The following is a 25,576-nucleotide window of genomic DNA, read 5'->3' as shown; positions in this document are numbered from 1 at the left end:
AAATACTTTAATACAATAATTATCACCTGCTTGGGCAAAGTTATAACTTAACATTGTTTTACCATGGATTATTCTAATTTACAACACGTTATAATTCAGATAGAACAAGGCCAATATTCAACCTAATCTCATCTATGAAAAGATTTGCTTAACAAACAACAAATATAAAATATATTATAGGGACTATGTCTCATGTCATATATCATATGTCACATACTTAAGAATAAGACACAGGAGGGGCTTCCTTGGCAGTCCAGTGGTTAAGACTCCATGCTTCCACTGCAGGGGTTGCGGATTTGATCTCTGGTCAGGGGACTGAGATCCCCTATGCCGCGCGGCACAGCCAAAAAAAAAGACATAGGAAATAACAGAATCGATGATTAATGTATTGTGGGAAACTATGTTTTCAGGAAGCACCACTATACAATAATCATTGATCCTGTTATTTCTTGTGTCTTTTTCTTAACTATGTGACATATGTTATATGAATGAGACATAGTAGTCATCTCATAGAAGAGACATAGGTAGTCTGTGTAACCTACCATATTACACAGCAGCTGTTGCAACTGAAAAAGCACATGCCAGGAAAGGGGCACATGCCAAAGTCATTTTCACTGGATCTTGGAAGGAAGCAGATCTCTTTATGTTTTGGTATTACGTAGAACCAGAATGTGCATAGCTAGAACCAGAGAACATGTTGAAGAATCTATGTAAAGGAGCAATGGCGGACTGAGAGACAGAGACTGCTCTGTAATCATGTAAAATGCTTCCTGATGCCAGGAAGATTTATTGATAGAGGAGGGCATGGGATGTGGGACAGTGTGGGACACAGAAAAGAATCTATAGATGAGCAAGAACCAGGGACAATGGAAGGATCAGGAAGGACCAGAGCATAGATATTTCCCTTGGCCATACCTGTCTAAAATGAAAACCAGAGCCACATCATATATTAGCTTATTGCATGCATACATTTGTCTAAGTTACCCGTTTACAGTTGTTTTGTAATGTTGGTGCATTTTATGCTTTCTGCTGATTTCATAAAATCAGATTAAAACCATCTCTTCTTGTATTAATAAAGATTGATATTAAGCATTTTAGTTGAAGATGGCAGATTAAATGTATACATTAGCCTTCATTCCCTTCTAAACTGTTCTAAAGTATAAATAAAGGAATTGGGATGGGTGGGCATAAGCCATAATGAAAGAGAGAATAGGACAAGAGAAAACAAAGATGAAATTTGGGGTACTGGAAAGCACCTGGTCAAGTGATAGCTACTTGGGAAATCTGAGAATGCCAAATTTTATAGCAGTGTTTGGGAAGCTGAAAAGCAACCCGGTTTACACTGAAGAACCCCACCACTGAAGTGGTGACTGGAGGTTCTTTTTTTTTTTTGGAGGTTCTTCTTGAAGTGAGGTTGAAGGTGGGCTACAATCAGCGGATTGGATAAAAGACTATTTAAAAAAGCAGTTAGATCAATGCATGGATATATAAAATGTGATATATCCATACAATGGAATATTATTCATCAAAGAAAGAAATGAAGTTCTGATTCAGTACACAACATGGGTGAATTGTGAAACATTATGCTAAGTGTGAAAGAAGCCAGATACAAAGGACCACATACTGTATGACTCCATTTATATGAAATGCCTACAATAGGCAAATCTATAGAAATAGAAAGTAGATTGTTTGCCTAGAGCTAGTGGCAACTCAGTGAATATACTAAAAATCATTGAATTGTGCACTTTAAATGGGTGAAATCATATGGTGTGTGAATTATATTTCAATAAAGCTGTTTTTAAAAAAAAAAAAACAATTAGATGTCCATATTATCTCTCTCACCCAGGAATATGTTTTCTGGGCCAGAGAACACCAGACATAGTTCAGGATGGGGCTACCATATTAAAACTAGAGATATTAGGTGAAATTTTACTCACTGAATGTTGGTACATGTATTACCTCTTCCCTTAATCAACTCCTGGTCTACTGGCAGCCAGGCTTAGGCCTTCCATCTAAGTAGAAAATTGGAAGTCTTCTCTGAAGAATCTGTCCAGCCCTTGAGAAAAGATCTAATGATACTGACATGGATGGGGCAGGGGGCGTCCTCTAATGAAGACTCTAGCCAGATCACTCTACAGTGATACTTGTAGCTAATAAGCCCCACTCATGTGTGTGAAGATTTCAATGTTTCTTAGCATGCTTTTCTTAAATATAAGTGGACATCTAGAGGTCACCAGACATTTGAGGAAAGCTTCTAAAATACGAAAGATAGAAAACAAACAGGAAAAGCAACTTGGATGAAACAGAGATGATGAGAGGAAAAGAGTATTTCCAAAGAAAAGCTATAATTAATATGCTCAGAGTGATAAGGGAAGATATTAAACACATGAAATAAGAACAGTATACTATTTAAAAGTAAAGAAGAAAGAAAGATTCAGGCAAGTTTCCCAGAACATAAGGGCATGAATTTCAAATAGGAAAGGCCCACTGAATATCTAACTCATTGAATGAAAATATCCTCACACCAAAGCCTGTCAACATGAAATTTCAGAAGACGGAAGACAAGGAAAATATTCTACAAGAGGAAAAAAACAGGAATCAGAATAGCATCCCACTCCTCAACAGTCTCACTGGAAGCCAGAATACAAGGGAACAATGTCTTCAAAATTCCGAAAGAAAATAATCTAAAATCTAGACTTTTATACGTAGACAAAGTTTCAGGCAAGTGTGAAGGTAGGTTAAAAATATTTTCAGACATGTAAGCACTCCCAAATTGTTCTTCACTAAAAAGGGGAGTAAACCAAAAAGAGGAAGACATGGGATCTGTGAAACAGAAGATCCAACCTGGAGGGAGTTCAGGGAATTCTCAGGAAGATGGTAAAGGGAGATCCCAAGAGGACAGTTTAGAGAGTAACCAATCCAGATTGAAGGGGATCAGAAATTTCCAGGAAAGACTTCTTCAAAAAGATGAAATTAATGGAGTACTTAATGTGAGTAACTCTACTGAGAAGATATTTGCACAACTGGGGAAGAATTTGGAGATGACTCAGTCATAAGTATACTAAAAAGTAAACACATTTGAAAAACAAACAGACTATGGAAAATAAAATGTTTGGGAAAGAAAAAGTCAACATAGTATACCACATTGCTTAGCTGTTAATCATACCATATAGTCAAAATAGTATAAACACTGAATATCAAAATGAAAGTAGGTTTCAACTGTATTGTAGAATGGGAGTTGAGGAGAGAGTGGATACAGGGGGAGGACTGTGATGTTGAGAGAGCACTAAATCCTCACTTTCCAATGTGGGAAGTTAACAGATAATGTTGGAACTGAAAAATCAAAAAGTTGCAATATAAGCCTAGTTTTTAGAAATATGGAAATAATTGCTAGGAGAATCAGTTGAAAGGGTTGCCACTAAGGCATAGGAAACGAGGGTGGATTCAAGAAAATGCTGATTTTAATACTTATAGATTACTTGATTTTTTTCAAAATTATGTGCAAGCATCACTTGGATAAAAAGAAAAAAATTTTAAATTAAAACTCAACAATAAGAACATGAACAACTGGATTAAAAAACGGGCCAATGACCTTAACAGGCACTTTACCAAAGAAGATATACAGATGTCAGATAAGCACATGAAAAAATGCTCCACAACAAATGCAAATTTGATGTGGAGCATCAAATTTAAAACATCGATGTTTTAAATTTAAAACAAATGGGAAATACAAATTTAAAACATTGATGACATACCACTACACATCTACTGAATGTCCAAGTCAGGAACACTGATAACACCAAATGCTGGTGAGGATGTGGAGCAACGGGAACTCTCATTCATTGCTGGTAAGAATATGGAGTGGTATGGCCACTTTGGAAGACTGTTTGACAATTTCTTACAAAACTAAACAAAAAACCCAGCAATTACATTCCTTGGTGTTGATAACTTACATGCACACAAAAACCTGCACACAGATGTTTATAGCAGCTTTATTCATAATTGCTAAAACTTGGTTACAACCAAGATGTCCTTCAGTAGGTGAATGGATACATAAACAGTGGTACATCCAGACAATGGAATACTATTCAGCACTGAAAAGAAATCCTGTATGATTTCAATTATATGACAGTTCTGGAAAAGACAAAACTTTGGAGACAGGAAAAAGATCAGTGGTGGCCAGGGGTTGAGGGAAGGAAGGAAGAATAGGCAGAACATAGAGGATTTTTAGTGCAGTGAACTATTTATTCTGTGTGATTTTATAATTGGTGGGTGCATGTCATTACACATTTATACATTTGTCAAAACCCAAAGAATGTACAACACCAAGAGTAAACCCTAATGTAATCTATGGACTTTGGGTGATTATGATGTGTCAGTTTAGGTTCATCAATTGTAACAAATGTTCCACTCTGGCAGGGAATATTGATAACGGAGGGTGTGTGGGCACAGGGGGTTTATGGAAAATCTCTGCACCTTCTGTTCGATTTTGCTATGAACCTAAAACTGCTCTAAAAAATAAAGCCCACTGAAAAATAAAAAAATGAAAGAGAAAATAGAGATGGGTACAACCCCTGCCCTAATGAAGTATAGTTGCTAGCATGTATTACATTTGAAAAGAAGAAAAAAAAATCATAAGTACTTTTAAAACATTTTTTAAAAAGTTGATTAGAACTTGGTGTACTGGATGTGGAAAGACCAAACAGGCAGAATGGTGTCTGAACACAGCCTGTTCCTGCCTGGGTGCACCATACAGGGTCCTCATAGAGCAGGGCCCTTAATCCCCACATCAAATGAGAGTAGGAATGGCTTTGAGAGCATTAAAACTACGCAGAATAAAATAAAACCTTTGTACCAGATAGGTCTTAAAAGAAGTTAAGTACAAACACATTGTTTTACAAATGAAAATACTGTAGCTCAGAGAAATTAAGTAAATTAAGGGTAGAGTAAAATTCGGTGGTGGAATGTGTTTTCAATGCATCATCTCACAGATACCCTAAGATGTATGGGATATTAGTGCCCCTGCTTTACAGATGAAGAAAATGAGAGGCTGAGAAATTTGATCAAGTTCCTACAGCAAGTTAAATGGCAGAAATCAAGTCTAATTCCAGAACATGTGGTCTAACCTCTACGCTAGACTCCCTTCTTCAGCACTTGTCTTCATAAAAATAAATCTCCTTAGTGGTGGATTACTTGATCATTTGTTTTGCATTTTAATCATACTCAGGGAAGTTCATTCATTTCCTTGGTTTGTTTTCTATGTTTTCTTTCCAGGATAAATTATTCCAACTTTATATTGTTATAGAAGTACTGTCACCAAAGGAATTGTCAATTTTTTTCAGTCACAGAATTCTAAAAGCTTCAATGGTGGGAATTCCCTGGCAGTGCAGTGGATAGGACTCTGTGCTTCCACTGCAGGGGGCATGGGTTCAATCCCTGGTCAGGGAACTAAGATTCCACATTCTGCAAGCCGCATGGTGCAGCCAAAAACAAGAAAAATTAGGCAAGCTTCAATGGCAATAGCCACTCCAATCACCCCTTTGTACATGTCCAAAAGGTTTAACCTTAAAAGGTTTATCTGAAAATATGATCTTGTTTTCATTCATTCATTTATTACTTCTTTCAACAAATATGCATTGAGTACTTTCTATGGGCTAGGCCTTGGGTATACAATGAGCATAATAGACATGGTCCTTACATTCATGGAGCTTACAGTCTAATGGGGAAAGATAGACATGAAATAGGCAAACAGCTCAATACTCAGAATTATGTATGTTAAGAATCTTAAACGACTTGTGGGGGGACTTCCCTGGTGTTACAGTGGTTAAGAATCCTCCTGCCAATGCAGGCGACACTGCTTTGACCCCTGGTCTGGGAAGATCCCACATGCTGCAGAGCAACTAAGCCCGCAAGCCACAACTACTGAGCCTGCAATCTAGAGCTGGTAAGCCACAACTGCTGAGCCTGCGTGCCGCAAATACTGAAGCCTGCGCGCCTAGAGCCTGTGCTCCGCGACAAGAGAAGCCACTGCAATGAGAAGTCCATGCACCACAGCAAAGAGTAGCCCCCACTCGCCACAACTAGAGAAAGCCCGCACGCAGCAACGAAGACCCAACACAGCCAAAATTAAATAAATAAATAAAAATTTATTTAAAAAATCCCAACAACTTGTGGGACCAAAGTGTGGTAGTTGAGGAGGAGAGGGGTAGGAGATAAGGTTGGAGAATTAAACTGAAATCTGATCATGTAGGCCCTGTAGGCCATGTAAGGTTGTTTCATTTTCTATTAAATCCTGTGGAAAACCAGTACAGGCTTTAAGGCATTTTAAATGACCTCTCTGCCCATTCTGGGGAGCACAGGAGGAAAGGGCAAGAGAAGAAGATGGGATAGTGCTTAGGAGTTCAGCTGCAGTAGTCCATTTGCGATGGTGAGAGCTTGGAGATGGAGAGATACAGACAGATTTGAGAAATATTTCGAAAGTGGTTTCAGTGGTATTTGGTAATGGGTTGGCTGTTATGAGCAAAGGGGAGGGAGCTTGCAGAGATGACTCCTAGGTTTGTGGTTTTAGCAGATGAACAGCTGGTAGTTTCATTTATTTAGATAAGGGACATGGGAAGAGGAGGGTCAATAATTCAGTTTGGGGATAAGTTGAGTTGGAGTCGCCTCCGAGATATCTGAGTAGGCAGTTGGATATCAAGCCTGGAGCTCAGAAAAAAGGTCTGGGCTGGAGATAAAAATATGGGAGTTAACAGAATTTTGGTGATTTTTAAATGTATGGGACTGGATGAGATCCCCCAGGGGGAAAATGTAGAGAGAAATGAGCAACAAGCTCCAATAGGAGTGCTGAGTGTCTCTAATAATATAGGCATAGGAAGAGCTGGCTGTGAGACTTACATTAGCCCAAGCTTAGGAGAGAAGAGGGGACAGCACGGCCGCCAGAAAAGCCGAGGAGAGAGTGTTTCAATAATGGTACAAGCAACTATGCTGAAGGCTGCTGAGAGGTCAAGTTGAGGTCTGGAAAGTATCTACTGGATTTGGCATTATCACAGGACTGTGCAGAAGCTGAGTCCTATCCACACAGAAAACCTATTATGGGCATTTCCTTCTAATTCTGTGTTTAGCGATGACACACTGATAGTTTGAAATCAGCCACGGGGAGAGTATTGACAACATGGAAGTTGACAAACAGTACATTTTTTTTTTTCCTGGAAAGCTAGTTGTTAAACATGTACCAGCATGACACTGGCAATGTGACTCCATTTATAGTAAAATGAAGGGGAAAACAGGCTTCTCTGCTCTCTCTGGTCCCACCAGAAAGTTTTCAGAACATTTTTCATGGAAATGAATTCTCTTCAAAGAAACAAGCTGAATGTCCGAACTTCCTTTGAAGTGGGCTTTTACCTTTGCCACAGGACTTTCTAAAGTCTCAGCCTTTTAGTCACTAACCTTCACAAATAAGACGCAGACCAACAGGAAAAAAAATTCGGTGTGGCCATATGAAGAATTTCTTCCAACTCTGAGATGCTATTATCCTGAGTTGGCTGCAAGAAATTCCAGGAAGCATAGCAGTAAACCACATTTCATTTACTTCTGGGTTTATTTACTTGGTAAAAAGAATCATTAGAAGATTCCAGAATTCAGGGGTGAAGAGATGACATTTCCTCCATCTTTCTTTTTCATTAAAAAAAATTGCTTGTTATTCTATGAAAATGTAGATAAGAAAATTAACTGGAAGTTGGAAAGTGTGGTATTTTCAGTATCATGACAACTGAATTAGATCATTAGATAACCAAGTTAATTGTTAGATAATCAGGTGTTGAGATAAAAGCATTTAAAGAACCATGCTTTTGACATTGTTTTAGTTATGACATGTCGCCACAGGCTAAATACTGTCCTCATCTAAGAGGGAACTAAAGATTGAACTGAATGCATTACAGAGTCTTTAGTTCACTGAAGAAGTCAGCACGCAAACCTAGTCCAAGTAGCTCTGAAAGTTTGTTCTTTGACACGTCTTTACTCCAAACACATAGCAATGATAAATGAAATTTATCAAGCTTAAAAACTAAATAAACACTTCTGCGGCCCAGAATTGGGACAGAAATACAAAGCTCATGCTGAGCGGAAGCCACAAACTTACTGGGCTCTAGGTCTGGAACCAGGCAATGTTAGCTGGAGTTTGGCTCCTCCAGGGTAAATTAAAATAAAAAAGTTCCATGCCGAGATGGGAGACTGAAGCCAGGTTCACCGCTTGAAGCCAGAGGCAGAGGCAGCCTCCTCCTATTCATGAAAGGAGGTTGAAAAAGATGTTATTCCTGCCTGGCGCTACAGCTTTTAGCAAACTGTGGACTTAGAGGAAAGAGAGGACACAGATATAACCTTGTGACCAGGAAAGGGAGCAGTCCATTGCCTGGTTTGGTGCCTGGATCTGTGCTGTCCTCAGTCACTGTGAGCTGGATCTCTGAAGCTCTGTTAGTAGATCTGGGTCTGAACTGGAGTCCACAGAGCCAAATGCAGAATGAGGGCAATCACAAAACCACTAGACAGGAAGGAGAAAGCACACTGGGGGTTGAGGGAAGAAGAGAAAGAGAGACAGAGGGAATGCAAGCCTCGTCTCAAAATGAGCTCTTCAATCAAAACCCAATGCTAAGAAAGATAGCCAACAAAACAAGAGTACATGAATTTATTACTGTTGAAACTAATGTTATGGAACCATCTGAGAAAAGATTTAAATATGTTTAGAATGCTCAAAGAGATATGTGAAGAAATAACTCTAAAAAAAAAAAAGAGCAAGACATTGTGAGGAAAATACCAGCATAAATGAAATCAGAATGGATGGATACTAAAAAGAACAACTAGAAATCTTGGAAGTGAAAAATAGCGTCATCAAAATAAAAATTCAACAGATGAGATAAGCTCTAGGCTGGAAATAGTTAAAGAGAATATGAATGAATTGAAGATGATGCTGAGGATTTCACCCAGGAAACAGGACAGAAAGACAAGAGACAAAAAAAATGTGAGAGAGCAGTTAAGAGACAGAGAGGACCAATTGATTGGCTTCAACATAACGTCTACAAGGAGTTCTAGAAAATGAGGATGAAAGGAATGGTGAAGAACCACTATCTGAAGAGGTAATAGCTAAGAATTTTCCACAGTTAAAGAAAGATCTGTGATCTCAGATTGACGAGCCATATAAAGTGCCAAGCAGGATAAACATAAATCCACACGTCTTAGTGAAACTGTGTAACATCAAAGATAAATATAGAACTTAAAAGCTGTTAGAGAGAAAAGACATATCACCTTAATAGAAATGAGAATCTGATTGATAGCTGACTTTTCATGTGTAGAAACCGATGCCAGAAGACAATGAAATAATATCTTTATAGTCCTGAGGGAAAAAAGCTGAGAATATAAAAAGCTTATATCTCTTTAAACTATTATTTAACAGTGAGGGTCAAAGACATTTTCAAAAAGACAGTGATTTAAATATTTTCACTGAGAGACCCTCATGAAAATAAGTAGCAAGAATGTGTTTCAGCAGGGACTTCCCTGGTGGTCCAATGGCTAAGACTCCGTGCTCCCAGTGAAGGGGACCCGGGTTCAATCCGTGGTCAGGGAAGCAGATTCCACATGCCACGGTTAAGAAGTTGGTGTGCCACAACTAAGTTGGCGTGCTGCAGCTAAGATCCCCCACATGGCACGAAGATCCCTTGCGCGGGCAACTAAGACCCGATGCAGCCAAATAAATAAATAAATATTAAGAAAAGAATGCATTTCAGCAAAAACAAAAGAGAACAGAGATTGATAATGATAAACAGAGAAATTGATAAATTAGATTAGTAAATTTAATTTAATTTTCTTACAAAACTCACCATTTTTTGCCTTTATTTAAAGGATGAACTCTAGACAAAACTCTGAACAAAAGTGAAAAAACTAGAGGAGGTAAAGAATGGGAAAAGAGGATGAGAATTACTCAAGGGGAAGTTAATATACGCTAAGATCAGTTTCATGTCAGGGAAAAGGATAAAAATACTGAATAACTTTAGATGTTCTCAGAAAATGGAATAGTTAAGTATGTATGTTAGTTTGAGGATGCCTACTAGAATAAATAAAATACCATGTCTTGCTCCTAAGCCAGCAGAAGAGGAAAAAGGGAATGCAGAAAATATTTTCTATGCAAGAGAAGGCAGGAAAAGTGGGGAAAGAACAGCAAAAGATGGTAAAAATACAACGAAAAGAGAGTTAAAAATAAGTTCAAATATTATCGTTAACCTCAGCAAACATAAATGTGTTAAAAATTGTTTTAAAACAAAGATATTATCAGAATGCATAGAATACCAAAATCAGTTATATACTACACACAACAGACATATCTAAAACAGAACCATTTGGAAAAATAAAAAAAATATAAGAATAGAAAATGATTTGAAGTAAAAAAATATTAACAAAAAGAAAGTTGGTATAGAAATCTTAATACCAGATGCAATAGAATTTAAAAACACAAAAATTAATAAGGATAAAGAGGTACACTACATGATAACATGATATATGTGATATGTAACAGTCACAAACCTGTAGGTACCTCAAAATACATAAAGAAAAACTGCCCATATTATAGAGAAATTTACCAGTCCAGTATCATGGTAAAGAATTTTAACACACCTTTGATAGACCAAACAGAATTTTTAAAATTAGCAACTCCTCAGAATATTTGAACACCAAATTTAAAAGTTTGAGCTAATACGTAAATCTAATGCATGTAATACTCTGAACCAAGCAAATAAAAAATATATACAGTATATTCTTTTTCAGTATCTATGGAACTTTTACAAAAGAAATGTATCACCTACTAGGTTAAAAATTAGTCTCAGCAAATTAAAAAACAATCAATAGCAAACATAGTCTGACTATAATTCAATTAAATTGGAAATCAACACTAAAAATATTTAAATTTCTGCATACTTCAAAACTTAAAAATTTACAACCAAATAACTCAAGGTTAAAAAGGAAATCATGGGCTTCCCTGGTGGTGCAGTGGTTGAGAGTCCGCCTGCTGATGCAGGGGACGTGGGTTCATGCCCTGGTCTGGGAGGATCCCATGTGCCGTGGAACGGCTGGGCCCGTGAGCCATGGCTGCTGAGCCTGTGCGTCCAGAGCCTGTGCTCCACAATGGGAGAGGCCACAGCAGTGAGAGGCCCGTGTACCGCAAAAAACAGGAAATCACAATGAAAATTACAAAAATCTAGAGATAAAGGTATATCCTTTTTTTTTTATTAAGAAAAAGATTGAAAATAAACAAGGTAAGCATTCAAAATAGAAACTGGAAAAACAATAGAGTAATAAACTTAGAGTAGAGAAGGAAGGTATATTAGTTTCCTAGGGCTGCCATAGCAAAGTACCACAGACTGGGTGGATTAAAACAACAGAAATTTATTGGCTCACAGTTCTGGAGGCCAGAAGTCTGAAATCAAGATGTAGGCAGGGCCATGCTCCCTCTGAAGGGGAGGAATTATCCAGGCCTCTCTCCTAGCTTTTGGCACCTCAGGTGTTCTTTGGCTTATAGATGCATCACTCTAATCATATCTTCACATGGCATTCCTTCTGTGCATCTTCACATCGTCTTCCCTTTGCACTTGTGTCTGTGGACAAATTCTCCTCCTCTTATAAGGACACCAGTCATGTTGAATTAGGGACCCATTCTACTGCAGTATGACCTCGTGACAATTTAACTAATTCCATGTGCAATGGCCCTACTTCCAAATAAGGTCACATGGTGAGGTACCAGGGGTTAGGACTTCAACATCTTTTGGAGGAAGGGGGACACAATTTGATCCATAACAGAAAACATGAATAAAAATAAGAGCAGAAAGGCTGAATAGAAAGCAAAGTCATAACAGAGTAAATAAATACAACAAAAAGTTAGTTCTTAGAAAAAAAATCTAATAGGGATACACAGTCTTTAACGAGACTGATCAAGGAAAACAAGGCACAAATAAACAATACTAGGAATCATAAAGAGGGTACAACCGTGCGTGCAGAACAGAATCACAAAATCACAAATCACTGCACTATGAAACACAGAATAATATGAATAACTTTAGGCCAACCAATTTGAAAACTTAGATGACATGGGTAATTTTCTTTAAAATATATGTTAGTAATTCATTGCAGAAGTTGAAGGACCCATTTGACGTGTGAGTTCTTATAGCAGTCTTTCACTTAAAATTGATCCTGACTAAATGTTAACTCTACCTTCTGGAGTTCATGTTTTAGAAAAAGAAAATAAAGCAAAAGGAAAAAAGAACATGCAATTGAATTTGTCAAACAAAAGCTAATTCCATTCTCTTAATTACGGTACCTAACAATTAACCTTATCTGGTTAATTTCATACAGTAATGACAGTCATCTATAGCAATAGAAAAAGTGACATCAGTCTGGATTTAAGGGCTCTTGAACAAATATAAGCATGGATTTCAGCCATATACATACAAAATTCACATTTAATTAATTTTAAAAATTTTTTAAATATTTATTTATCTATTTTTTGGCTGCATCGGGTCTTAGCTGCGGCACATGGGATCTTTCATTGCGGCATGTGGGCTCTTCATTGCAGTTGGGCTCTTCGTTGTAGTGCGTGGGCTTCTCTCTAGTTGTGGTGCACAGACTCATTAGTTGTGGCACATGGGCTCAGTAGTTGCGGCGTGCGGGCTTAGTTGCCCCGCGGCATGTGGGATCTTAGTTCCCTGACCAGGGATCAAACTGGTGTCCCCTGCATTGCAAGATGGATTCTTAACCACTGGACCACCAGGGAAGTCCACACATTTATTTTTAAAGCAAATTCTATAAATCTTGGAGAGAGTAGCATTTCAATCTATTTTAAAAACTTGGATGGGTAGATGATTACATAATATCTCTATTTATAATAGCTATGTCTCTTCCCTGGGCTTATATTGGATCTTATTTTCAGGTTTTTAGGTGAAGAGTAAGGGACTGAGAAATGTGCCCTTAGCCAGTAGGGAGCTGTGGGGTTAGAAAAACAATTTCCAGGAACTTTTAATTTTAACCACTAAATAAATATTTCAGTATATTTGTACACACAGAGCATATATTTTTACCTACTCTAATCTTTCTGTGTGGATATAAAAATAAATGCACAAGAAAATGATCATGGAACTACTGACAGATGCTTTGGTACAGCTGCAAAATGAAAATACTTCTCTCTATATATTCATAATCGCTCTAGAGATAGAGATCTATAAACCTGCTGAGCTGGTATTTCACTTATGCACTATTTTCTGTCTGCTTCTTAACAAGGGACTCCACATTCCACATATGACCCACATTTTATTTTAACTACCATGTTCTTGGCTTTGCTCTTTTCATGTCAGCTTTATCCTTTAACAGCCTGTTCAGTAGTGATTTCTCAGCTTCAGACTCTGACTTACTTTTCTTCCCCCTCAGAAATGTCCTGTAATTTTATTTCTTGCTTCCCAAAGTGTGGCTCTCACTCATATTTTCCATGAATAAAACCTTTTCCCAGAGGGGACCAAATTAATGGAGTCATCTTCTAGCTCCACTTAAAAACCAAATTTAAATACAAATACTATTGCTTCCATTTGTTTGGCTTTACTTCTCATATTTAATGTGAACTATTAAGACATAACCAAATGAAACCACAAGAAACTCTGAATAGGCAAAGCAATCCTGGGAAAGAACAAGGCTGGAGGCATCACATGTCTTAATTTCAAACTATACTACAAAGCTGTAGTAATCAAAACAGTATGGTACTGGCATAAAAATAGATACATAGACCAATGGAACAGAATTGAGATCCCAGAAATAAATCCTTCACATAAGGTCAACTAATATTTGAAAAAGGAGCCAAGAATACTCAGAGGGGAAAGAATGGTGTCTTCCATAAATGACATTGGGAAACGGGATAACCACATGGAAAAGAATGAAATTGGACCCCTATCTTAAACCACTCACAAAAATTAACTCAAAATGGATTAAAGACTTAAACATGAGACCCAAAACTGTAAAATTCTGATAAGAAAACATAGGGGAAAATCTCCTTCACATTGGTCTTGGAAATGATTTTTTGAATATGACACCAAAAGCACAAGCAACAAAAGCAAAAATTAATAAGTGGGACTACATCAAACTAAAAAGCTTCTGCAGGGCTTCCCTGGTGGCGCAGTGGTTGAGAGTCCGCCTGCTGATGCAGGGGACACGGGTTCGTGCCCCGGTCCAGGAAGATCCCACATGCTGCAGAGCGGCTAGGCCCGTGAGCCATGGCCGCTGAGCCTGCATGTCCGGAGCCTGTGCTCCGCAACGGGAGAGGCCACAACAGTGAGAGGCCTGCTCTATCTAAAAAATTAAATTTTTTAATTTAAAAAATTAAAAATAAAAATAAAAAGCTTCTACAAAGCAAAAGAAACAAGCAAAACAACGAAAAGGCAACCTATGGAATGGGAGAAGATTGTTGCAAATCATATATTTGATAAGTGGTTAATACCAATATATGTAAAGAACTCATACAACTCAATAGCAAAAGTGTCAAACAGTCACATTAAAAAATGGGCAGAGATACCAAATAGACATTTCCCCAAAGAAGACATATAAGTGGCCAACAGGTACATGAAAAGGTATTCAACATCACAGTTGTCGATGCAAATCAAAACCACGAGATATTGTCTTACATCTATTAAAATGGCTATCATCAAAACGACAAGAGACCCACATATTGGCGAGGCTGTGGAGAAGAGGGAACACTGTTGGTGGGAATATAAATTTATATAGTCACTACAGAAAACAGTATGGAGGTTCTTCAAAAATTACAAATAGAACTACCATATGATCCAGCAATCCCACTTCTGGATATATATACACAGGAAATGAAAACAGGATCTTGAAGAGATATCTGAACTCCCACGCTTATTGCGTCATTATTCAGAATAGGCAAGATATGGAAACAACCTAAGTGTCCATGAACAGTTGAATGGATAAAGAAGATGTGAGATATATATATATGTATATATATATATATATTATTCCAATGGAATGTTGTCCAGCCACGAGAAAGAAGGAAATCCTGTCATTTGCAACAACATGGATGGACCTTGAGGGCATTATGCTAAGTGAAATAAGTTAGACAGAGAAAGACAAACACTGTATCTCACTTATGTGTGGAATCTAAAACAGCTGAACTCATGGAAGCAGAGAATAGAACGGTGTTTACCAGGGGCTAGGGAGTGGGGGAAATGGGGAAATGTTTGTCAAAAGGGACAAACTTTCAGTTATAAGATGAATGAGTTCTGGGGATCTAATGTACAGATGGTGATTCTGGATAATAATAATGTATAATATACCAGAAAGTTGCTAAGAGAGTAGATCTTAAATGTTCTCACCACAAAAAAAGAAGTGGTAATTATGCGATGTGATGGAGGTGTTAGCTAATGCTGTAATGGCAATCATTTTGCAATATATAAGTGTATCAAATCACCATATTGGACACCTTACAAATGTACACGATGTTGTATGTCAATAAGGTAGAGTGGGGGAGGCATTACCAAAATCTAGCTTTTGTTTTTGTGATGGTGGCTTTTTATTCTTGCAAACAAACATTTTTGAGTTGTGTTAGAGTTACATAATGCCCAGGAACAAGTTTTAAGATAGGTGTATAGTGACAGCACCTCAGCATTAATTAGACTATTAGATTTCCTGTACATACAACCATCTGTCCCTGTGCCTTTGCTTGCATTGGACACGCCATCTGGAAACTTGGTTTCTCCTTTGCTACCCTTACTCAACCGATAAAGAAACCGAGGCCTGGAGCCTGACTTACCCAAGGCCACATAGTTAGTTAGGGCATAGCTGAACCTAAAGATCATCTCTGGCCTCTTGGTTCCCAGGGATTATTTTCTACCACACCCACTGCCTTTTCAAGGCTCTGCTCAAATAATGCCTTATTTCAGAAGCCTTGTTGAAATCTTCAAATAGAAGTAATCTGCCCCTTCTTTGAACTCCTACATGTTTAATTTTATTCCCCTAAGGATACTTATCACTTTAATTTTTTTGTGACAGCTGTTTGTGCTCACATCTTTTTTTCCCCCAGGTATTCAGCTCTTTGAGGACTGGAATCTGCTTGATTCACTTTTATGTCTATCACATTCCCCAGCCTTGTATTAATAGCTGCTCAACGTCTATTTGTTTAAAATAATTAAACCTCTTCTGGATTTTGGAAACCTTGTGTCCACAGAAAGCATAAAGAGAGCAGCTGCAGCAATATGCCAATGGCTGGGGGAATCCTTTCAAGCTTCCTTCACATTTTGATGGTTCTAGACCTGCATTGTCCAAGAGAACTTTCTGTAATGATGAGAATGTTTGATATTTGTTCTCTCCAATATGGTACTACTAGCCACATATAGCCATTGAGCATTTGAATGTGGCTAGTGAGATTGAAGAAATGAAATGTTAATTTTACTTGATTTTAATTTATATTTAAATAGCTACATGTGTCTAGTGGCTACCGTACTGGACAACACAGTTCTAGACTATCTTGGCACCCCATTTTGATAAATCTACACGTGTTGTCTCTTTGAACTTTGTCACACAATTGCCTGCTTAGTGAGAAATGGTATTGTTGTTCTCTAGGCTCCGAGCTCCGAGATTCTACACACTTGACCTTCCTCCTTCCCCACTTTCCTCCCCAGGAGAAAGATGAGATTCGTAAAGCTTTTCTGAAGCACTCCAATCTCCACTAACCTCCCTTGCCTCAGATTATGACTATATCTCTAAGGTACTGATATAACACTTAAATGGTATATGTCATTTGTGGCTGTTTTGAATTTTAGTTTTTCCTAAATAAATTATAAACTACTTGAGGGCAAAGACCATGCATTCCACATCTTCTGGATCCTCCCTGGTGCCTTTTATGGTTCCAGTTATACCGTAAATGTTCTATAAATATTGATCAGTTGCTTGATTGAAGGTAGTGAAAGGGAATCTGGTATGAGCAAGAAAGGACAGTACCTGAGACATAGGGAAGAGGGCATGTCGATATCGTACGATTTACTTAGCACCCTAAAGACTAAAGATTTTTAGAATTATTTCTCTTATTCTTATAACTGTTTTAGCAAATGCCCATTGGTCTTATTTTCCAGTCATCTAAGGAGCTCAGCTCAGAAAAACCAAAAAAATTAAAAAAAATTTTTTTCTGAGTACCCATGTGGCAAAAACTATGCTATCCATTTTGAATGTATTCCTTCCTAACAGGGTCTTCTATCAAAGGAACTTTCTAACTACATTTATGAGCTTCATTGTAGAGTGTTTACTGGAAAATTGAGAGGTTGCTAGATGTCCAAAACAGCACATCTGGTGGAACCAAAATTAGAATTTGGCTGTATATTTGTTCAAAACCTCCCCTAGAAGGTAAGCTCTCGAATGTGTACAAGGCTGTGCTTCTTTGGTGGATGAGGAAATCAAGGCCGAGGCGTTAGTGCTGGTTCACCTTTCCCTCTTCCTTAAGCACCTAAATTATACGTTGGCAAGATTGGGCTCCTACAGGAATCCGGATAATGGCAAAATTCCTGCTGGCCACACCCTGTGTGAGACCACAGTGAGTCTTAAAGGGGCTTTGGCAAGAAGATGGAGGAAATTAATGATAGCTGCAAAGTGAGAAGGCCCAACCCTGGAATTCTCTCTCCTGTAGAGCCACACTGCCTGCCTGCCTGTGCTCCAACCACTAGCTCCCAGTACCTAAAATATGAGAAGAAAATAAGGAGCCAGCAGGGAGTTGTCCTTGCGGGACAAGAATTTCAGCTGGTAACTGTTAATCACATTTTTCCAGCTATTCTGACATGTGTTATATAAGGGAACCAATTCCAAGACAAAACAGAAAACAAAATGCTCTGACTACAGAAGTGCAAATGTAGAGTACATTGGAGCCAACTTTTCCTTTTAACTTCTTATTTACATAGGATGGATTTGTTTAAGCAAATTTTTTTTTACTTCCATGAAGTTACAAATCAAGTATTTTATTCCCGTTACTATCTATTGTTCATTTTTATTTCTGTTAATTTCCATACGTTTAGAATATGTTTTCAATTTGCTGAAAATATTTATGAATCATATGCACACATGCATATGTACAATAAATCATTTTTATAGGATCAATCAAATCTGGCATCTTTTGTAGCTCACAGTAGTTCAAGAGTTCGAGGCCCCAGACCTGTTTTGAGCTGCAACTTGATGCTCACAAAATAGGTGGGTCAAAGGTAAAAGTTCTGTTTAAAGTCCTTTGACAGATACATCTAGATTTAGTTGTAAGTAACACGGAGGAAATAACTTCTGTCTCATTCACATTCATGTCACAACTAATGAAGAAAATACATAAAGAAGAGTTTAAAAAAAAAAGAAAAAGAAAAAGAAAATACAGTTGGTAGTCTGTACCCACACTGCCCAGTGTCAAAATAACCAAGGTCACATTGATCTGGTGATTGTTGATGGTGTGCTTTTGATGTAAAGATTCCACCAGAATGCTGATGAATCCTAAATTATACTTCCATTTCTGACTACTCTCCTTAGCTCCAAGGTCAAACATACCATTTCTACTGAGTGTCAAATAGTCTTCTCAAACATAGCACGTCTGACAAACAACTCTTGACTCCACATTCCTGAAACTTTGCTTTTCCCCCAGTCATCCCCATTTCAGTTAACAGCATCATTATTCACCTGGTTGGTCATTCTGTAAGTTTTGACATATGTATATAATCCTGTAAACACTACCACAGTTAAGATATAGAATAGTTCCAATGAAGAACATATAGGTTGTTTCCCGTTTATGATTATAAATAGAGCTGCTATAAACATTCATATATGTGCTTTTGAACGAACATACATTTTCATTTCTCTCTGGGTAAATATCCAGGAGTAGCATTGCTAAGCTGTATGGTAAGTATATATTTAACTTTGGAAGAGACTGCCAAACTATCTTCCAGAGTGGTTGTACCATTTTACACTCCCACCAGTGATGTATGAGAGATTTAGTTTCTCCCTGAGCTCACCAGCATTTGTATTGACATTATTTTTTATTTTAACTGGTCTCGTAGTTGTGCAGTGATATCTATTGTGGGTTTTTTTCCCATCTTAATATTATTTAATTTTATGGAAAAAACAAGTTTTATTACATTCCTTTTTTAAAATGGGGGGAAAACTGTACAAGTAAGCATGATCAAACCTCTGTTAGAGCTGGTTAATGCTGATCTTATTGCCTCGCAGTCTCTCTAGCAGTGTCCAAGAAATTATGTTTAAGGTCCATCTGAAGAAAAAAAGCACTGGAGAGGCAAGAAAGGACTTGGGTCAAAAGCTTCAGAGGGTTGTAGGGAGATGGAACTTGCTTCTTAAAAAAATTATGTTGAGCTCTGGAGCGCCTCCATTACTTAACACACCTTCCAAACCATTCATTGGGATAGTTTTACCCATGTTTAAAGTCTCATATTGTATGCAGTTTGGGGGCTTTTATAAATTAAGAAATAAAGTAATATAAAGAGTAGAATATTGAAGGCTTCAGAATAGGGCTATAAGAGACTCAATACTGCTAAATAAGTTCCCAAACAAAAATGTTCAGTCACCCCCACCCCCAAACCTATGTGTAATAGGAGAAAATGCACAGCAAGAAGCAGAGGAAAAGCATGTAGACTGGAATAGATCATACACTGAACAGTCTAGAACCAAAGAAAAAAAGCAAACAACATACGTATACACAAAAGCCTAAGAAGCAGCTATTCTCCTCATGTCTCTAGGTGAGTACCTCTACCCAGTAGATTATAGTCATGAAAACAACTCAATTGTTTTTTTTTTTTAGTTAAAAAACTGTTTCCCATCATGCTCCATTTTCTAGAATCTACCCTTTTTGATTGGTTGGTATAAACAAAATGCAAAGTACATAAACATGTAAGCGTGCATGCGTGTGCACATACACGCACACGCACGCACACACAGACACTGTCCTAAAATGTGAAAAATGCAGATATATAATGCTGGTATTAGAAATCACTTCAACTTTATACTTAGGAATTTATAGACCCTTCATTTGCCCCCCCAAAAATATTTTTCCTTGTCCTTATTCTTTAAATGCCCAACCACCAAAAGAAAAAGGAAAAAAATAAAAGGCTTTAAATGCACATGTTTCAAGTCAGTGTCTTGTTAACAAAAAAGGTAGCATTTTCTTCACTTTGGCCATTGTTAAGGATGCAGTCATAGATCAGGGAATGTTAATACTCACATGTATTAAAAAAAAAAAAAGCAACATTAACCGAGCATATACCTTTCAAAAAAGGCTAAAATACTAACAAGTGCAAGTCAATGCACATATTTTTAACTAGTGCAATTTTATCTACAATGGAGTAAATGTTATTTTGTGTGCCAGGCATTGCAATACTGTTCATTTCCCTTTTATCATGCAAACATGCCAATTTTATCTTTAAAAAAACCTTTATTGGGTCACATTCACGTTGCCCTCCCACCCAAATTAAGGGGGGAAAAGTCAATAAAAGAGCCCCTCAAGATTTCATAATTATGAACATAAAGCTCCTAGATAATAGTGTATAGGCTGAATTTTCAGATTTATATAGAAAAAATTATAATTTACATAGGTGTCTTCCTCACCGATTACAACACAATGTGAAGTTACACTACTCTGAAATTTGTACCAACTGTACAAAAACCATGAAAAAAATTATGTTCTTCATGTCCTGAGAGCCTACACATTTTTGAGTAATTTAAAAGGGTAACTATGAGAGCCTGACATTTTTCTGTATCTCACCTCTTCTGCCTCTCTATCTGCAGGATTTGTAAATCAAAGTCAGTAACATCTTTGTAGCAAACGTCTCATCTATCTCCCCCTTCTTCTCTCCTAACTAACCCTACTCAATTTTCTCTCATCTTCCTGAGCATTCTCCATGAACAACATTGCAAGTTGGTTTAAAAAAGAAAAGAAAGAAAGAAAAAGAAAAAAAAAGGAAAAAGAAAGTTTTACAAGGGTTTTGCTGGTTAATTATTACTGGTGGACTCACTCCACCAGGAGTCTGATTTCATTGGCTAGCAGTTGGTTTCCGTTGAATAGGCCCCCTGCGAGCTTGGTGAGCAGCTCTCGTTCCGTGGTTTCAGGATCGCTGTCAACAGAGCTGGAACTTGCGCTCATGTTGTCGACAGAAGTATTGGCTGGGAGATCCAACTCCGGCTCACTAGTCTCACTGGCCGTGGACACCACAGAGAGCAGGGACATACGCCGGGTGAGCCGGCCAGAGGGCAGAAGGGAGGCGGCATAGTCCGCTATGATACAAGCTACATCTAGATTACACGCCTTATCAAAGGCTATGAAACCTACATCTGCATTGGCCTCGCAGACACAGAAGGAGCTGTCATCTTTCATCAACAGGTCAATGCTACACACATCCGATCCCAGGATGTTAGACACCTGCATAGCTAGCTGCTTCCCTTGTTCACTCAATGAGCACATCATCCTGACACCACCTAGTGAGCAGTTTCTTTGCATCCTCCCATCTGTTGAACAGTGTAACATTGTGCCAACCGCACGACATCCCACGACAATGACACGTACATCCCTTCCATGAGACTCTTTAACATACTTCTGAAATAGGTATGGAGCTTCATGGCGAATAAGATGGCTTAGTTTAGCCAAAGGGTGCTTATCGCGAGCCAAGAAAACTGCTTTGCTTCTATGACCCCGTGTATTCTTCACCACGTTTAGGAACTCCAGTACTTCTGCTTCATCAATCATTTTAGCAAAATTTTCATGACTGCCGTAAGAGAAAGCATCTGGCAGAGGAACACCATGACCTGCCAACTCTTGAAACATCCAGAACTTATTGACACAGTTCAGGATGGCTTGAGGTCAGTTCATCAACCTGCTTCCCACCTTCTCTAGATGGCGCAAAACAGTGACGTCACTATCACTTTGCACCCAAGGGGTTGGTACTGTCACTACCACCACCTGAGGATAGGCAGTAATTAGTTCTCCATCGATACAAAGACCCAGGTTTCCTTGCTCGATTGTTAGCACCACCTCATCTATCACCACGGCCCTAAAGTCCAGCTCCTCCTCACAACATTTGGCCTTTAATGCTCGTAAGATCTCTTTTGGGGGATACTCTTCACTGATTCGACGATCTGTCAAAAACCACAACTTGGCAGCCACAGAGCTACACATCTTGATCTGCCTGTTTTCCTCTTCTGGGATTACCTCCTCCTGAATATAGACTCTTTCTAGCGAATCAAACTTGTATCCCCTCGCCGGCCTCCCAGCAAAGCCAATTTACTGACACCGGGATGTGGTGAGGGAAAGTACAGCGTTTACTGCAGGGCACCAAGGATGGAGAACAGGCAGCTCATCCTCAAAAGACCCAAACTCTGTATTGTGGTTTTAATTTGCATTTCCCTTATAGCTAAAGATATTAAACATCTTTTCATGTGCTTACTTGCCATCCGTATACCCTCTTTACTGAAGAGTCCAAATCTTTTGCTTTTTTTTTTTTTTTGTCTCCACATGCACAGCCTATCCTATTATCAACATCCTCCACCAGAGTGGAACATTTGTTACAATTGATGAACCTACTCTGACACATCATAATCACCCAAAGTCCATAGTTTACATTAGGGTACACTCAGTGTTTTACATTCTATGGGTTTGGACAAATGTGTAATGACATGTATCCATCTTTATAGTATCATATAGAATAGTGCTAAAAATAGTGCTCTGCCTAGTCATTCCTCTCCCCTAACCCTGGGCCACCACTGATCTTTTTACTGTCTCCATTTGCCTTTTCTAGAATTGTCATGTAGTTGGAATCATACAAGATATAGCCTTTTCTAATTGGCTTCTTTTACTTTGTAATACATATTTAAGATTCTCTCATGTCTATTCATGGCTTGATAGCTCATTTCTTTTTAGTGCTGAATAATAATGCATTGAATGAATTTACCACTGTTTATCCATTCGCTCACTGAAGGACATCTTGGTTGCTTCCAAACTTTGACAATTTGAATACAACTACTATAAACATCCACGTGCAGGTTTTTGTGTGCCCATAAGTTTGTAAGAAACTGTCAAACTGTCTTCCAAAGTGGCTGTACCATTTTGCATTCCCACCAGCAATGAATGAGAGTTCCTTTTGCCCCACATCCTCACCAGCATTTGGTGTTTTCAGTGTTCTAGATTTGGCTACTCTAACAGGTGTGTAGTGGTATGGCGTTGTTGTTTTCACTTGCATTTCCCTGATGACATGTGACGCAAAACATCTTTTCATGTGCTTACTTGCCATCTGTTATATTCTTTGGTGAGTTATCTGTTAAGGTCTTTGGACTATTTTTTGAGTTGTTTGTTTTCTTATTGTTAAGTTTTAAGAGTTCTTTGTATATTTTGAATAACAGTCTTTTATCAGATGTGCCTTTTGCAAGTATTTTCTCCCAGTGTGTGGCTTGTCTTCTCATTCTTTTGACATTGTCTTTGCAGAGCAGAAGTTTCTTAATGTTGATGAAGCCCAGCTTATCAATTTTTTCTTTCATAGATCATGCCTTTGGCGTTGTATGTTAAAAGTCATTGCCATATCCAAGGCTAGGTTTTCTCCTATGTTGTCTTCTAGGAGTTTTATGGTTTTGCATTTTACATTTAGGTCTGTGATCCTTTTAAAGTTATTTTTGTAAAGGGTGTAAGGTCTGTGTCCAGATTTATTTTTTGCAAGTGGATGGCCAGTTGTTCCAGCATCATTTGTTGAAAAGATTATTCTCCATTGCATTTCTTTTGCTCCCTTGTCAAAGATCAGTTGACTATATTTATGTGGGTCTACTTCTGAGCTCTGTATTTTGTTCAATTGATCTATTTGTCTATTCTTTCATCAATACCACACTGTCTTGATTACTGCAGCTTTATAGTAAGTCTTAAAGTTGGGTAGTGTCAGTCCCCCAACTTTGTCCTTCTTCAATATTGTGTTGGCTATTCTGGGTGTTTTGCCTTTCCATATAGACTTTAGAGTCAGTTTGTTGATATTCATACAACTTGCTGTGATTTTGATTGGGATTGCTTTGAATCTATAAAGCAAGTTGGGAAGAACTGATATCTTGACAATATTGGGCCTTTCTGTCCATAAACATGGGATGTATCTCAGCTTATTTGGTTTTTCTTTGATACCTTTCATCAGAGTTTTGTAGTTTTCTTTATATAGATCTTATACATAGTTTGTTAGATTTATACCTAAGTATCTAATTTGGGGGGGTGGTGCTAATGTAAATAATATTATGTTTTTAACTTCAAGTTCCATTCGTTCATGACTGGTATATTAGGAAAGCAATCAACTGTTCTGTATTAACCTTATATCCTACAACCTTGCTATAATTGCTTATTAGTTCCAGGAGTTTTTTGTCAATTCTTTTGGATTTTTTACGTACATAATCATGTCACCTGCAAAAGAAGATAGTTTTATGTCTTCCTTCCCAATTGGTACACATTTATTTTCTTTTCTTGTCCTATTGCATTAACTAACACATATGGTATAATGTTGAAAAGGAGGGGTGAGAGGGGACATCTTTGCCTTGTTCCTGATCTTAATGGAAAAGCCTCAAGCTTTTCATTATTAAGTATGATGTTATCTGTAAGTCTTTTTGTTTTTATTTTGTTTTTTTTTGTAGATATGCTTTATCAAGTTGGGGAAGTTTCCCTCTATTTCAAGTTTACTGAGAGTTTTTATCATGAATGGTTGCTGGATTTTGTCAAATATTTTTTCTGCATCTATTGATATGATCACATGTTTTTTCTTCTTTAGCCTGTTGATGTGATGGATTACATTAATGGATTTTCAAATGTTGAACCAGTTTTGCATAACTAGGATAAATCACACTTGGTCATGGTATATCATTCTTTTTATGCAATGTTGAATTCAATGTGTTAATATTTTGTTGATGAGTTTTGCCTCTATTTCATGAGAGATAATGGTTTGTAATTTTCTTTTCTTGTAATTTTTATCTGTTTTTGGTATTCAGGAAATGCTGGCCTCATAGAATGAGTTAGGAAGTATTTCCTCTGCTTTTTTCTTCTGAAATAAACTGTAGTGAATTGGTATAATTTCTTCCTTACATGTTTAGCAGAATTCACCAGTGAATCCATCTGGGTCTCGCACTTTCTGTTTTGGAAAGCTATTAATTATTGATTCAAGATCTTTGAAAGATACAGGTCTACTTGGACTGTTTATTTCTTCTTGTGTGAGTTTTGGCAGATGTGTCCTTCAAGGAAATGATCCATTTCATCTAGATTATAAAACTTGTGGGCATAGAGTTGTTCATAGTATTCCTTTATTATCCTTTCAATATCCATGAGGTCTGCTTAATTTGAATTTAATTTCCTCTTTGTTTTTCTAATTTTCTAACATGGAAGCTTAGATTATGATTTTAGATCTTTCTTCTGTTCTACTATATGCATTCAGTGTATAAATTTCCCACTAAGCACTGCTTTCTATTGAGATATCTTCAAATTCAGAGATTTCTTTTTTTCCTCAGCAGTGTC

General features: G+C 37.7%; 1 pseudogene; it reads right to left on the bottom strand.

The window, feature by feature from the left end:
• Positions 1-19,924: 19,924 nt before the first annotated feature.
• Positions 19,925-22,665, bottom strand: LOC111177421 (beta-citrylglutamate synthase B pseudogene; annotated as a pseudogene).
• Between the last annotated feature and the right edge of the window lie 2,911 nt (positions 22,666-25,576).

This window comes from Delphinapterus leucas, chromosome 1 (genome assembly GCF_059928025.1).
Source record: "Delphinapterus leucas isolate spDelLeu-1000000601 "Yukka" chromosome 1, BTC_Dleu_Yukka2, whole genome shotgun sequence".
NCBI classification, from domain to species: Eukaryota; Metazoa; Chordata; class Mammalia; order Artiodactyla; family Monodontidae; genus Delphinapterus; species Delphinapterus leucas.
This window is presented reverse-complemented; position numbering and strand designations above follow the sequence as displayed.